Source organism: Pygocentrus nattereri, chromosome 9 (genome assembly GCF_015220715.1).
Source record: "Pygocentrus nattereri isolate fPygNat1 chromosome 9, fPygNat1.pri, whole genome shotgun sequence".
NCBI classification, from domain to species: domain Eukaryota; kingdom Metazoa; phylum Chordata; class Actinopteri; order Characiformes; family Serrasalmidae; genus Pygocentrus; species Pygocentrus nattereri.
Window position 1 is genome coordinate 2,568,551 of NC_051219.1, and position 15,312 is coordinate 2,583,862.

General features: G+C 38.9%; 1 protein-coding gene and 1 long non-coding RNA gene across 2 annotated transcripts in view; one reads left to right on the plus strand and one right to left on the minus strand.

Annotated features, from left to right (window-relative positions):
- Positions 1-15,312, minus strand: part of LOC108416094 (butyrophilin subfamily 3 member A2-like) — a 534,853-nt gene that overhangs the window by 229,611 nt on the left and 289,930 nt on the right. The window lies entirely within an intron of this gene.
- Positions 15,246-15,312, plus strand: part of LOC119263996 — a 1,156-nt gene continuing 1,089 nt past the window's right edge. Inside the window, exon 1 of the long non-coding RNA XR_005130690.1 lies at positions 15,246-15,269. This is a non-coding gene — a long non-coding RNA (uncharacterized LOC119263996). The remainder of the gene's footprint in view (positions 15,270-15,312) is intronic.

The window sequence follows — 15,312 nt, forward strand, 5'->3', positions numbered from 1 at the left end:
ACTTCCACTCACTATAAGAGTTATCAAGTTTGCATCATGTCAGGTGGAGATCAGATTCATTCCCACACAGAAGAACCATCTCCTGATGTTCCGAGAGTGTATAGGGCTGTGGCGGCAGCTAGAAGACCGCTTTTCACGGGCAGCCCATCCACAAGCACAGGGTCAACTCTGTTGTCGTCCATACGGAGCTCATTCTGTCCATGACTCCAGGTGTGTTAGCTAACGTTAGCTAGAACCACTGTACGTTAGGTAGGTTAATTAACATGAATCCAGGTGTGTTAGCTAACGTTAGCTAGAACCACTGTAGGTTAGGTAGGTTAATTAACATGAATCCAGGTGTGTTAGCTAACGTTAGCTAGAACCACTGTAGGTTAGGTAGGTTAATTAACATGAATCCAGGTGTGTTAGCTAACGTTAGCTAGAACCACTGTAGGTTAGGTAGGTTAATTAACATGAATCCAGGTGTGTTAGCTAACGTTAGCTAGAACCACTGTAGGTTAGGTAGGTTAATTAACATGAATCCAGGTGTGTTAGCTAACGTTAGCTAGAACCACTGTAGGTTAGGGAGGTTAATTAACATGAATCCAGGTGTGTTAGCTAACGTTAGCTAGAACCACTATAGGTTAGGTAGGTTAATTAACATGAATCCAGGTGTGCTAGCTAACGTTAGCTAGAACCACTATAGGTTAGTTAGGTTAATTAACATGAATCCGGGTATGTTAGCTAACGTTAGCTAGAACCACTGTAGGTTAGGTAGGTTAATTAACATGAATCCAGGTGTATTAGCTAACGTTAGCTAGAACCACTATAGGTTAGGTAGGTTAATTAACATGAATCCAGGTGTGTTAGCTAACGTTAGCTAGAACCACTATAGGTTAGGTAGGTTAATTAACATGAATCCGGGTATGTTAGCTAACGTTAGCTAGAACCACTATAGGTTAGGTAGGTTAATTAACATGAATCCAGGTGTGTTAGCTAACGTTAGCTAGAACCACTATAGGTTAGGTAGGTTAATTAACATGAATCCGGGTGTGTTAGCTAACGTTAGCTAGAACCACTGTAGGTTATGTTGGTTAATTAACATGAATCCAGGTATGTTAGCTAACGTTAGCTAGAACCACTGTAGGTTAGGTAGGTTAATTAACATGAATCCAGGTGTGTTAGCTAATGTGAGCTAGAACCACTATAGGTTAGGTAGGTTAATTAACATGAATCCAGGTGTGTTACCTAACGTTAGCTAGAACCACTATAGGTTAGGTAGGTTAATTAACATGAATCCAGGTGTGTTAGCTAACGTTAGCTAGAACCACTGTAGGTTATGTTGGTTAATTAACATGAATCCAGGTGTGTTAGCTAACGTTAGCTAGAACCACTGTAGGTTAGGTAGGTTAATTAAAATGAATCCAGGTGTGTTAGCTAACGTTAGCTAGAACCACTGTAGGTTAGGTAGGTTAATTAACATGAGTCCAGGTGTGTTAGCTAACGTTAGCTAGAACCACTGTAGGTTAGGTAGGTTAATTAACATGACTCCAGGTGTGTTAGCTAACGTTAGCTAGAACCACTATAGGATAGGTAGGTTATTTAACATGAATCCAGGTGTGTTAGCTAACGTTAGCTAGAACCACTATAGGTTAGTTAGGTTAATTAACATGAATCCGGGTATGTTAGCTAACGTTAGCTAGAACCACTATAGGTTAGTTAGGTTAATTAACATGAATCCGGGTATGTTAGCTAACGTTAGCTAGAACCACTATAGGTTAGGTAGGTTAATTAACATGAATCCAGGTGTGTTAGCTAACGTTAGCTAGAACCACTGTAGGTTAGGTAGGTTAATTAACATGAATCCAGGTGTGTTAGCTAACGTTAGCTAGAACCACTGTAGGTTAGGTAAGTTAATTAACATGAATCCAGGTGTGTTAGCTAACGTTAGCTAGAACCACTGTAGGTTAGGTAGGTTAATTAACATGAATCCAGGTGTGTTAGCTAACGTTAGCTAGAACCACTGTAGGTTAGGTAAGTTAATTAACATGAATCCAGGTGTGTTAGCTAACGTTAGCTAGAACCACTGTAGGTTATGTTGGTTAATTAACATGAATCCAGGTGTGTTAGCTAACGTTAGCTAGAACCACTGTAGGTTAGGTAGGTTAATTAAAATGAATCCAGGTGTGTTAGCTAACGTTAGCTAGAACCACTGTAGGTTAGGTAGGTTAATTAACATGAGTCCAGGTGTGTTAGCTAATGTTAGCTAGAACCACTGTAGGTTAGGTAGGTTAATTAACATGAATCCAGGTGTGTTAGCTAACGTTAGCTAGAACCACTATAGGTTAGGTAGGTTAATTAACATGAATCCGGGTGTGTTAGCTAACGTTAGCTAGAACCACTATAGGTTAGATAGGTTAATTAACATGAATCCGGGTATGTTAGCTAACGTTAGCTAGAACCACTATAGGTTAGGTAGGTTAATTAACATGAATCCAGGTGTATTAGCTAACGTTAGCTAGAACCACTATAGGTTAGGTAGGTTAATTAACATGAATCCGGGTATGTTAGCTAACGTTAGCTAGAACCACTATAGGTTAGGTAGGTTAATTAACATGAATCCAGGTGTGTTAGCTAACGTTAGCTAGAACCACTATAGGTTAGGTAGGTTAATTAACATGAATCCAGGTGTGTTAGCTAACGTTAGCTAGAACCACTGTAGGTTATGTTAGGTTAATTAACATGAATCCAGGTATGTTAGCTAACGTTAGCTAGAACCACTGTAGGTTAGGTAGGTTAATTAACATGAATCCAGGTGTGTTAGCTAACTGTTAGCTAGAACCACTATAGGTTAGGTAGGTTAATTAACATGAATCCAGGTGTGTTAGCTAACGTTAGCTAGAACCACTGTAGGTTAGGTAGGTTAATTAACATGAATCCAGGTGTGTTAGCTAACGTTAGCTAGAACCACTGTAGGTTATGTAGGTTAATTAACATGAATCCAGGTGTGTTAGCTAACGTTAGCTAGAACCACTGTAGGTTAGGTAGGTTAATTAACATGAATCCAGGTGTGTTAGCTAACGTTAGCTAGAACCACTGTAGGTTAGGTAGGTTAATTAACATGAATCCAGGTGTGTTAGCTAACGTTAGCTAGAACCACTGTAGGTTAGGGAGGTTAATTAACATGAATCCAGGTGTGTTAGCTAACGTTAGCTAGAACCACTGTAGGTTAGGTAGGTTAATTAACATGAATCCAGGTGTGTTAGCTAACGTTAGCTAGAACCACTATAGGTTAGGTAGGTTAATTAACATGAATCCAGGTGTGTTAGCTAACGTTAGCTAGAACCACTAGTAGGTTAGGTAGGTTAATTAACATGAATCCAGGTGTGTTAGCTAACGTTAGCTAGAACCACTAGTAGGTTAGGTAGGTTAATTAACATGAATCCAGGTGTGTTAGCTAACGTTAGCTAGAACCACTGTAGGTTAGGTAGGTTAATTAACATGAATCCAGGTGTGTTAGCTAACGTTAGCTAGAACCACTGTAGGTTAGGTAGGTTAATTAACATGAATCCAGGTGTGTTAGCTAACGTTAGCTAGAACCACTGTAGGTTAGGTAGGTTAATTAACATGAATCCAGGTGTGTTAGCTAACGTTAGCTAGAACCACTGTAGGTTAGGTAGGTTAATTAACATGAATCCAGGTGTGTTAGCTAACGTTAGCTAGAACCACTGTAGGTTAGGTAGGTTAATTAACATGAATCCAGGTGTGTTAGCTAACGTTAGCTAGAACCACTGTAGGTTAGGTAGGTTAATTAACATGAATCCAGGTGTGTTAGCTAACGTTAGCTAGAACCACTGTAGGTTAGGTAGGTTAATTAACATGAATCCAGGTGTGTTAGCTAACGTTAGCTAGAACCACTGTAGGTTAGGTAGGTTAATTAACATGAATCCAGGTGTGTTAGCTAACGTTAGCTAGAACCACTGTAGGTTAGGTAGGTTAATTAACATGAATCCTGGTATGTTAGCTAACGTTAGCTAGAACCACTGTACGTTAGGTAGGTTAATTAACATGAATCCAGGTGTGTTAGCTAACGTTAGCTAGAACCACTGTAGGTTAGGTAAGTTAATTAACATGAATCCAGGTGTGTTAGCTAACGTTAGCTAGAACCACTGTAGGTTAGGTAGGTTAATTAACATGAATCCAGGTGTGTTAGCTAACGTTAGCTAGAACCACTATAGGTTAGGTAGGTTAATTAACATGAATCCAGGTGTGTTAGCTAACGTTAGCTAGAACCACTGTAGGTTAGGTAGGTTAATTAACATGAATCCAGGTGTGTTAGCTAACGTTAGCTAGAACCACTGTAGGTTAGGTAGGTTAATTAACATGAATCCAGGTGTGTTAGCTAACGTTAGCTAGAACCACTGTAGGTTAGGTAGGTTAATTAACATGAATCCAGGTGTGTTAGCTAACGTTAGCTAGAACCACTGTAGGTTAGGTAGGTTAATTAACATGAATCCAGGTGTGTTAGCTAACGTTAGCTAGAACCACTATAGGTTAGGTAGGTTAATTAACATGAATCCAGGTGTGTTAGCTAACGTTAGCTAGAACCACTATAGGTTAGGTAGGTTAATTAACATGAATCCAGGTGTGTTAGCTAACGTTAGCTAGAACCACTATAGGTTAGGTAGGTTAATTAACATGAATCCAGGGTGTTAGCTAACGTTAGCTAGAACCACTATAGGTTAGGTAGGTTAATTAACATGAATCCAGGTGTGTTAGCTAACGTTAGCTAGAACCACTATAGGTTAGGTAGGTTAATTAACATGAATCCAGGTGTGTTAGCTAACGTTAGCTAGAACCACTAGTAGGTTAGGTAGGTTAATTAACATGAATCCAGGTGTGTTAGCTAACGTTAGCTAGAACCACTATAGGTTAGGTAGGTTAATTAACATGAATCCAGGTGTGTTAGCTAACGTTAGCTAGAACCACTATAGGTTAGGTAGGTTAATTAACATGAATCCGGGTATGTTAGCTAACGTTAGCTAGAACCACTATAGGTTAGGTAGGTTAATTAACATGAATCCAGGTGTGTTAGCTAACGTTAGCTAGAACCACTATAGGTTAGGTAGGTTAATTAACATGAATCCAGGGTGTGTTAGCTAACGTTAGCTAGAACCACTGTAGGTTAGTGTTGGTTAATTAACATGAATCCTGGTATGTTAGCTAACGTTAGCTAGAACCACTGTAGGTTAGGTAGGTTAATTAACATGAATCCAGGTGTGTTAGCTAACGTTAGCTAGAACCACTATAGGTTAGGTAGGTTAATTAACATGAATCCAGGTGTGTTAGCCTAACGTTAGCTAGAACCACTATAGGTTAGGTAGGTTAATTAACATGAATCCAGGTGTGTTAGCTAACGTTAGCTAGAACCACTGTAGGTTAGTTAGGTTAATTAACATGAATCCAGGTGTGTTAGCTAACGTTAGCTAGAACCACTGTAGGTTAGGTAGGTTAATTAACATGAATCCAGGTGTGTTAGCTAACGTTAGCTAGAACCACTGTAGGTTAGGTAGGTTAATTAACATGAATCCAGGTGTGTTAGCTAACGTTAGCTAGAACCACTGTACGTTAGGTAGGTTAATTAACATGAATCCAGGTGTGTTAGCTAACGTTAGCTAGAACCACTGTAGGTTAGGTAAGTTAATTAACATGAATCCAGGTGTGTTAGCTAACGTTAGCTAGAACCACTGTAGGTTAGGTAGGTTAATTAACATGAATCCAGGTGTGTTAGCTAACGTTAGCTAGAACCACTGTAGGTTAGGTAGGTTAATTAACATGAATCCAGGTGTGTTAGCTAACGTTAGCTAGAACCACTGTAGGTTAGGTAGGTTAATTAACATGAATCCAGGTGTGTTAGCTAACGTTAGCTAGAACCACTGTAGGTTAGGTAGGTTAATTAACATGAATCCAGGTGTGTTAGCTAACGTTAGCTAGAACCACTGTAGGTTAGGTAGGTTAATTAACATGAATCCAGGTGTGTTAGCTAACGTTAGCTAGAACCACTGTAGGTTAGGTAGGTTAATTAACATGAATCCAGGTGTGTTAGCTAACGTTAGCTAGAACCACTGTAGGTTAGGGAGGTTAATTAACATGAATCCAGGTGTGTTAGCTAACGTTAGCTAGAACCACTATAGGTTAGGTAGGTTAATTAACATGAATCCAGGTGTGTTAGCTAACGTTAGCTAGAACCACTATAGGTTAGGTAGGTTAATTAACATGAATCCAGGTGTGTTAGCTAACGTTAGCTAGAACCACTGTAGGTTAGGTAGGTTAATTAACATGAATCCAGGTATGTTAGCTAACGTTAGCTAGAACCACTGTAGGTTAGGTAGGTTAATTAACATGAATCCAGGTGTGTTAGCTAACGTTAGCTAGAACCACTATAGGTTAGGTAGGTTAATTAACATGAATCCGGTATGTTAGCTAACGTTAGCTAGAACCACTATAGGTTAGGTAGGTTAATTAACATGAATCCAGGTGTGTTAGCTAACGTTAGCTAGAACCACTATAGGTTAGGTAGGTTAATTAACATGAATCCGGTGTGTTAGCTAACGTTAGCTAGAACCACTGTAGGTTATGTTAGGTTAATTAACATGAATCCAGGTATGTTAGCTAACGTTAGCTAGAACCACTGTAGGTTAGGTAGGTTAATTAACATGAATCCAGGTGTGTTAGCTAACTGTTAGCTAGAACCACTATAGGTTAGGTAGGTTAATTAACATGAATCCAGGTGTGTTAGCTAACGTTAGCTAGAACCACTATAGGTTAGGTAGGTTAATTAACATGAATCCAGGTGTGTTAGCTAACGTTAGCTAGAACCACTATAGGTTAGGTTGGTTAATTAACATGAATCCAGGTGTGTTAGCTAACGTTAGCTAGAACCACTGTAGGTTAGGTAGGTTAATTAAAATGAATCCAGGTGTGTTAGCTAACGTTAGCTAGAACCACTGTAGGTTAGGTAGGTTAATTAACATGAGTCCAGGTGTGTTAGCTAACGTTAGCTAGAACCACTGTAGGTTAGGTAGGTTAATTAACATGACTCCAGGTGTGTTAGCTAACGTTAGCTAGAACCACTATAGGATAGGTAGGTTAATTTAACATGAATCCAGGTGTGTTAGCTAACGTTAGCTAGAACCACTATAGGTTAGTTAGGTTAATTAACATGAATCCGGGTATGTTAGCTAACGTTAGCTAGAACCACTATAGGTTAGTTAGGTTAATTAACATGAATCCGGGTATGTTAGCTAACGTTAGCTAGAACCACTATAGGTTAGGTAGGTTAATTAACATGAATCCAGGTGTGTTAGCTAACGTTAGCTAGAACCACTGTAGGTTAGGTAAGTTAATTAACATGAATCCAGGTGTGTTAGCTAACGTTAGCTAGAACCACTGTAGGTTAGGTAAGTTAATTAACATGAATCCAGGTGTGTTAGCTAACGTTAGCTAGAACCACTGTAGGTTAGGTAGGTTAATTAACATGAATCCAGGTGTGTTAGCTAACGTTAGCTAGAACCACTGTAGGTTAGGTAAGTTAATTAACATGAATCCAGGTGTGTTAGCTAACGTTAGCTAGAACCACTGTAGGTTATGTTGGTTAATTAACATGAATCCAGGTGTGTTAGCTAACGTTAGCTAGAACCACTGTAGGTTAGGTAGGTTAATTAAAATGAATCCAGGTGTGTTAGCTAACGTTAGCTAGAACCACTGTAGGTTAGGTAGGTTAATTAACATGAGTCCAGGTGTGTTAGCTAATGTTAGCTAGAACCACTGTAGGTTAGGTAGGTTAATTAACATGAATCCAGGTGTGTTAGCTAACGTTAGCTAGAACCACTATAGGTTAGGTAGGTTAATTAACATGAATCCGGGTGTGTTAGCTAACGTTAGCTAGAACCACTATAGGTTAGTTAGGTTAATTAACATGAATCCGGGTATGTTAGCTAACGTTAGCTAGAACCACTATAGGTTAGGTAGGTTAATTAACATGAATCCAGGTGTATTAGCTAACGTTAGCTAGAACCACTATAGGTTAGGTAGGTTAATTAACATGAATCCAGGTGTGTTAGCTAACGTTAGCTAGAACCACTATAGGTTAGGTAGGTTAATTAACATGAATCCGGGTATGTTAGCTAACGTTAGCTAGAACCACTATAGGTTAGGTAGGTTAATTAACATGAATCCAGGTGTGTTAGCTAACGTTAGCTAGAACCACTATAGGTTAGGTAGGTTAATTAACATGAATCCGGGTGTGTTAGCTAACGTTAGCTAGAACCACTATAGGTTAGGTAGGTTAATTAACATGAATCCGGGTATGTTAGCTAACGTTAGCTAGAACCACTATAGGTTAGGTAGGTTAATTAACATGAATCCAGGTGTGTTAGCTAACGTTAGCTAGAACCACTATAGGTTAGGTAGGTTAATTAACATGAATCCGGGTGTGTTAGCTAACGTTAGCTAGAACCACTGTAGGTTATGTTGGTTAATTAACATGAATCCAGGTATGTTAGCTAACGTTAGCTAGAACCACTGTAGGTTAGGTAGGTTAATTAACATGACTCCAGGTGTGTTAGCTAACGTTAGCTAGAACCACTATAGGTTAGGTAGGTTAATTAACATGAATCCAGGTGTGTTAGCTAACGTTAGCTAGAACCACTATAGGTTAGTTAGGTTAATTAACATGAATCCGGGTATGTTAGCTAACGTTAGCTAGAACCACTATAGGTTAGTTAGGTTAATTAACATGAATCCGGGTATGTTAGCTAACGTTAGCTAGAACCACTATAGGTTAGGTAGGTTAATTAACATGAATCCAGGTGTATTAGCTAACGTTAGCTAGAACCACTATAGGTTAGGTAGGTTAATTAACATGAGTCCAGGTGTGTTAGCTAACGTTAGCTAGAACCACTATAGGTTAGGTAGGTTAATTAACATGAATCCAGGTGTGTTAGCTAACGTTAGCTAGAACCACTGTAGGTTAGGTAAGTTAATTAACATGAATCCAGGTGTGTTACCTAACGTTAGCTAGAACCACTATAGGTTAGGTAGGTTAATTAACATGAATCCAGGTGTGTTAGCTAACGTTAGCTAGAACCACTGTAGGTTATGTTGGTTAATTAACATGAATCCAGGTGTGTTAGCTAACGTTAGCTAGAACCACTGTAGGTTAGGTAGGTTAATTAAAATGAATCCAGGTGTGTTAGCTAACGTTAGCTAGAACCACTGTAGGTTAGGTAGGTTAATTAACATGAGTCCAGGTGTGTTAGCTAACGTTAGCTAGAACCACTGTAGGTTAGGTAGGTTAATTAACATGACTCCAGGTGTGTTAGCTAACGTTAGCTAGAACCACTATAGGATAGGTAGGTTATTTAACATGAATCCAGGTGTGTTAGCTAACGTTAGCTAGAACCACTATAGGTTAGTTAGGTTAATTAACATGAATCCGGGTATGTTAGCTAACGTTAGCTAGAACCACTATAGGTTAGTTAGGTTAATTAACATGAATCCGGGTATGTTAGCTAACGTTAGCTAGAACCACTATAGGTTAGGTAGGTTAATTAACATGAATCCAGGTGTGTTAGCTAACGTTAGCTAGAACCACTGTAGGTTAGGTAAGTTAATTAACATGAATCCAGGTGTGTTAGCTAACGTTAGCTAGAACCACTGTAGGTTAGGTAAGTTAATTAACATGAATCCAGGTGTGTTAGCTAACGTTAGCTAGAACCACTGTAGGTTAGGTAGGTTAATTAACATGAATCCAGGTGTGTTAGCTAACGTTAGCTAGAACCACTGTAGGTTAGGTAAGTTAATTAACATGAATCCAGGTGTGTTAGCTAACGTTAGCTAGAACCACTGTAGGTTATGTTGGTTAATTAACATGAATCCAGGTGTGTTAGCTAACGTTAGCTAGAACCACTGTAGGTTAGGTAGGTTAATTAAAATGAATCCAGGTGTGTTAGCTAACGTTAGCTAGAACCACTGTAGGTTAGGTAGGTTAATTAACATGAGTCCAGGTGTGTTAGCTAATGTTAGCTAGAACCACTGTAGGTTAGGTAGGTTAATTAACATGAATCCAGGTGTGTTAGCTAACGTTAGCTAGAACCACTATAGGTTAGGTAGGTTAATTAACATGAATCCGGGTGTGTTAGCTAACGTTAGCTAGAACCACTATAGGTTAGTTAGGTTAATTAACATGAATCCGGGTATGTTAGCTAACGTTAGCTAGAACCACTATAGGTTAGGTAGGTTAATTAACATGAATCCAGGTGTGTTAGCTAACGTTAGCTAGAACCACTATAGGTTAGGTAGGTTAATTAACATGAATCCGGTGTGTTAGCTAACGTTAGCTAGAACCACTGTAGGTTATGTTGGTTAATTAACATGAATCCAGGTATGTTAGCTAACGTTAGCTAGAACCACTGTAGGTTAGGTAGGTTAATTAACATGACTCCAGGTGTGTTAGCTAACGTTAGCTAGAACCACTATAGGTTAGTTAGGTTAATTAACATGAATCCGGGTATGTTAGCTAACGTTAGCTAGAACCACTATAGGTTAGGTAGGTTAATTAACATGAATCCGGGTATGTTAGCTAACGTTAGCTAGAACCACTATAGGTTAGGTAGGTTAATTAACATGAATCCAGGTGTGTTAGCTAACGTTAGCTAGAACCACTATAGGTTAGGTAGGTTAATTAACATGAATCCGGGTGTGTTAGCTAACGTTAGCTAGAACCACTGTAGGTTATGTTGGTTAATTAACATGAATCCAGGTATGTTAGCTAACGTTAGCTAGAACCACTGTAGGTTAGGTAGGTTAATTAACATGACTCCAGGTGTGTTAGCTAACGTTAGCTAGAACCACTATAGGTTAGGTAGGTTAATTAACATGAATCCAGGTGTGTTAGCTAACGTTAGCTAGAACCACTATAGGTTAGTTAGGTTAATTAACATGAATCCGGGTATGTTAGCTAACGTTAGCTAGAACCACTATAGGTTAGTTAGGTTAATTAACATGAATCCGGGTATGTTAGCTAACGTTAGCTAGAACCACTATAGGTTAGGTAGGTTAATTAACATGAATCCAGGTGTATTAGCTAACGTTAGCTAGAACCACTATAGGTTAGGTAGGTTAATTAACATGAGTCCAGGTGTGTTAGCTAACGTTAGCTAGAACCACTATAGGTTAGGTAGGTTAATTAACATGAATCCGGGTATGTTAGCTAACGTTAGCTAGAACCACTATAGGTTAGGTAGGTTAATTAACATGAATCCAGGTGTGTTAGCTAACGTTAGCTAGAACCACTATAGGTTAGGTAGGTTAATTAACATGAATCCGGGTGTGTTAGCTAACGTTAGCTAGAACCACTGTAGGTTATGTTGGTTAATTAACATGAATCCGGGTATGTTAGCTAACGTTAGCTAGAACCACTGTAGGTTAGGTAGGTTAATTAACATGAATCCAGGTGTGTTAGCTAATGTTAGCTAGAACCACTATAGGTTAGGTAGGTTAATTAACATGAATCCAGGTGTGTTAGCTAACGTTAGCTAGAACCACTATAGGTTAGGTAGGTTAATTAACATGAATCCAGGTGTGTTAGCTAACGTTAGCTAGAACCACTATAGGTTAGGTAGGTTAATTAACATGAATCCGGGTGTGTTAGCTAACGTTAGCTAGAACCACTGTAGGTTATGTTGGTTAATTAACATGAATCCGGGTATGTTAGCTAACGTTAGCTAGAACCACTGTAGGTTAGGTAGGTTAATTAACATGAATCCAGGTGTGTTAGCTAATGTTAGCTAGAACCACTATAGGTTAGGTAGGTTAATTAACATGAATCCAGGTGTGTTAGCTAACGTTAGCTAGAACCACTATAGGTTAGGTAGGTTAATTAACATGAATCCAGGTGTGTTAGCTAACGTTAGCTAGAACCACTGTAGGTTATGTTGGTTAATTAACATGAATCCAGGTGTGTTAGCTAACGTTAGCTAGAACCACTGTAGGTTAGGTAGGTTAATTAAAATGAATCCAGGTGTGTTAGCTAACGTTAGCTAGAACCACTGTAGGTTAGGTAGGTTAATTAACATGAGTCCAGGTGTGTTAGCTAATGTTAGCTAGAACCACTGTAGGTTAGGTAGGTTAATTAACATGAATCCAGGTGTGTTAGCTAACGTTAGCTAGAACCACTATAGGTTAGGTAGGTTAATTAACATGAATCCAGGTGTGTTAGCCAACGTTAGCTAGAACCACTGTAGGTTAGGGAGGTTAATTAACATGAATCCAGGTGTGTTAGCTAATGTTAGCTAGAACCACTATAGGTTAGGTAGGTTAATTAACATGAATCCAGGTGTGTTAGCTAACGTTAGCTAGAACCACTGTAGGTTAGGTAGGTTAATTAACATGAATCCGGGTATGTTAGCTAACGTTAGCTAGAACAACTGTAGGTTAGGGAGGTTAATTAACATGACTTCAGGTGTGTTAGCTAACGTTAGCTAGAACCACTGTAGGTTAGGGAGGTTAATTAACATGAATCCAGGTGTGTTAGCTAACGTTAGCTAGAACCACTATAGGTTAGGGAGGTTAATTAACATGAATCCAGGTGTGTTAGCTAACGTTAGCTAGAACCACTATAGGTTAGGGAGGTTAATTAACATGAATCCAGGTGTGTTAGCTAACGTTAGCTAGAACCACTATAGGTTAGGTAGGTTAATTAACATGAATCCAGGTGTGTTAGCTAACGTTAGCTAGAACCACTATAGGTTAGGTAGGTTAATTAACATGAATCCGGGTGTGTTAGCTAACGTTAGCTAGAACCACTGTAGGTTATGTTGGTTAATTAACATGAATCCGGGTATGTTAGCTAACGTTAGCTAGAACCACTGTAGGTTAGGTAGGTTAATTAACATGAATCCAGGTGTGTTAGCTAATGTTAGCTAGAACCACTATAGGTTAGGTAGGTTAATTAACATGAATCCAGGTGTGTTAGCTAACGTTAGCTAGAACCACTATAGGTTAGGTAGGTTAATTAACATGAATCCAGGTGTGTTAGCTAACGTTAGCTAGAACCACTATAGGTTAGGTAGGTTAATTAACATGAATCCGGGTGTGTTAGCTAACGTTAGCTAGAACCACTGTAGGTTATGTTGGTTAATTAACATGAATCCGGGTATGTTAGCTAACGTTAGCTAGAACCACTGTAGGTTAGGTAGGTTAATTAACATGAATCCAGGTGTGTTAGCTAATGTTAGCTAGAACCACTATAGGTTAGGTAGGTTAATTAACATGAATCCAGGTGTGTTAGCTAACGTTAGCTAGAACCACTATAGGTTAGGTAGGTTAATTAACATGAATCCAGGTGTGTTAGCTAACGTTAGCTAGAACCACTGTAGGTTATGTTGGTTAATTAACATGAATCCAGGTGTGTTAGCTAACGTTAGCTAGAACCACTGTAGGTTAGGTAGGTTAATTAAAATGAATCCAGGTGTGTTAGCTAACGTTAGCTAGAACCACTGTAGGTTAGGTAGGTTAATTAACATGAGTCCAGGTGTGTTAGCTAATGTTAGCTAGAACCACTGTAGGTTAGGTAGGTTAATTAACATGAATCCAGGTGTGTTAGCTAACGTTAGCTAGAACCACTATAGGTTAGGTAGGTTAATTAACATGAATCCAGGTGTGTTAGCCAACGTTAGCTAGAACCACTGTAGGTTAGGGAGGTTAATTAACATGAATCCAGGTGTGTTAGCTAATGTTAGCTAGAACCACTATAGGTTAGGTAGGTTAATTAACATGAATCCAGGTGTGTTAGCTAACGTTAGCTAGAACCACTGTAGGTTAGGTAGGTTAATTAACATGAATCCGGGTATGTTAGCTAACGTTAGCTAGAACAACTGTAGGTTAGGGAGGTTAATTAACATGACTTCAGGTGTGTTAGCTAACGTTAGCTAGAACCACTGTAGGTTAGGGAGGTTAATTAACATGAATCCAGGTGTGTTAGCTAACGTTAGCTAGAACCACTATAGGTTAGGGAGGTTAATTAACATGAATCCAGGTGTGTTAGCTAACGTTAGCTAGAACCACTATAGGTTAGGGAGGTTAATTAACATGAATCCAGGTATGTTAGCGAGTTTAGACGAATCCAGATGTGGTTGCTAGCCACCATGAGTCCAGGTATGATTGCTAATTAGCTAGCTAGGTTAGATGGCTAAAGTTCCCATGTTTGCCCTGCAGGTCATATTAGCTGGACTTGCTGGGTCTGAATGAGACCGTAAATACAGAGCATTAGCTACCATGTCTAACGTACGTAGCTAGACAAATGCGCACAGCTTGGTCTTGAACTGTGATCTGTGTCAGCCAGTGAGCGAAATGCTTGGTGTGTTACTGAATAAAAGAGTTGATCAGTGGAGGAATGTACTACCTTGTTTGTGTTGTGGTTGCTTCAAACATGTTTAATACAGTAGTTAAATGTGCGTCATGTCCCCAATATTGTCTTCTTACTACAACAGGCGAAAGACGTGGACGTGGGAGGAAGCTTGGGCTTCAATGGCAGGTGAAGTTTCTCTTGTTACAGGATCCTAACCAAACCACCATAGCCAGTCCACTGGATTCAGAGCAACTTGACAAATCAGGCTTAGGTGTGATATGATGTACTTTTATGAAATAATTTGATGAAAAAGTTGAATGAAGTGTTAAAGCAGAAAAATGCAGAGAGTGTCGTGCAGGAGATCCCAAATAATTGAATGACTGGCATCTTAAATCCGAGAAACTGACAGTGCTGTACAAATGTATGTTCTTTCTCTCTATTGTGTTCTATTTATTCAATTACAAAGTTAGAAACAGGATGAAAGTACATGTAGAACATAATCCTAAAACCTGAGTGTTAATTCTGTTGATATAATTACTGAAAAGTAGAGGCTGTAATTACATGAATTCAGTCTGTTGTCTTACTCATATTAATGTTGTTTATCTTTACAAAACTGCTGTTTGCAGGAAGAGGAAACGATGTCTTGGGTGATGAGAAGAAGACCATTGATTTGTCAGGGTCCCTGACTGAACTGAACACATTCTGTTGCCAAAGTTTTGCGAGTGTAAGCCTTAATGTGACTGGCTTTCGTCTTGCCAGAGCCACAAAGACAAAGAAACTACTGGTTGTTCAAGCAAACCTTGTTCAAGACTTGAAGCGTCAAACTGGCAGAAGCAGAATTTACACACTACCCAATTCACACGTATCTCTTTATAGACAGGTGGGCCATGATTGCATTACTTTTTAAATTAAACTGAACTTTT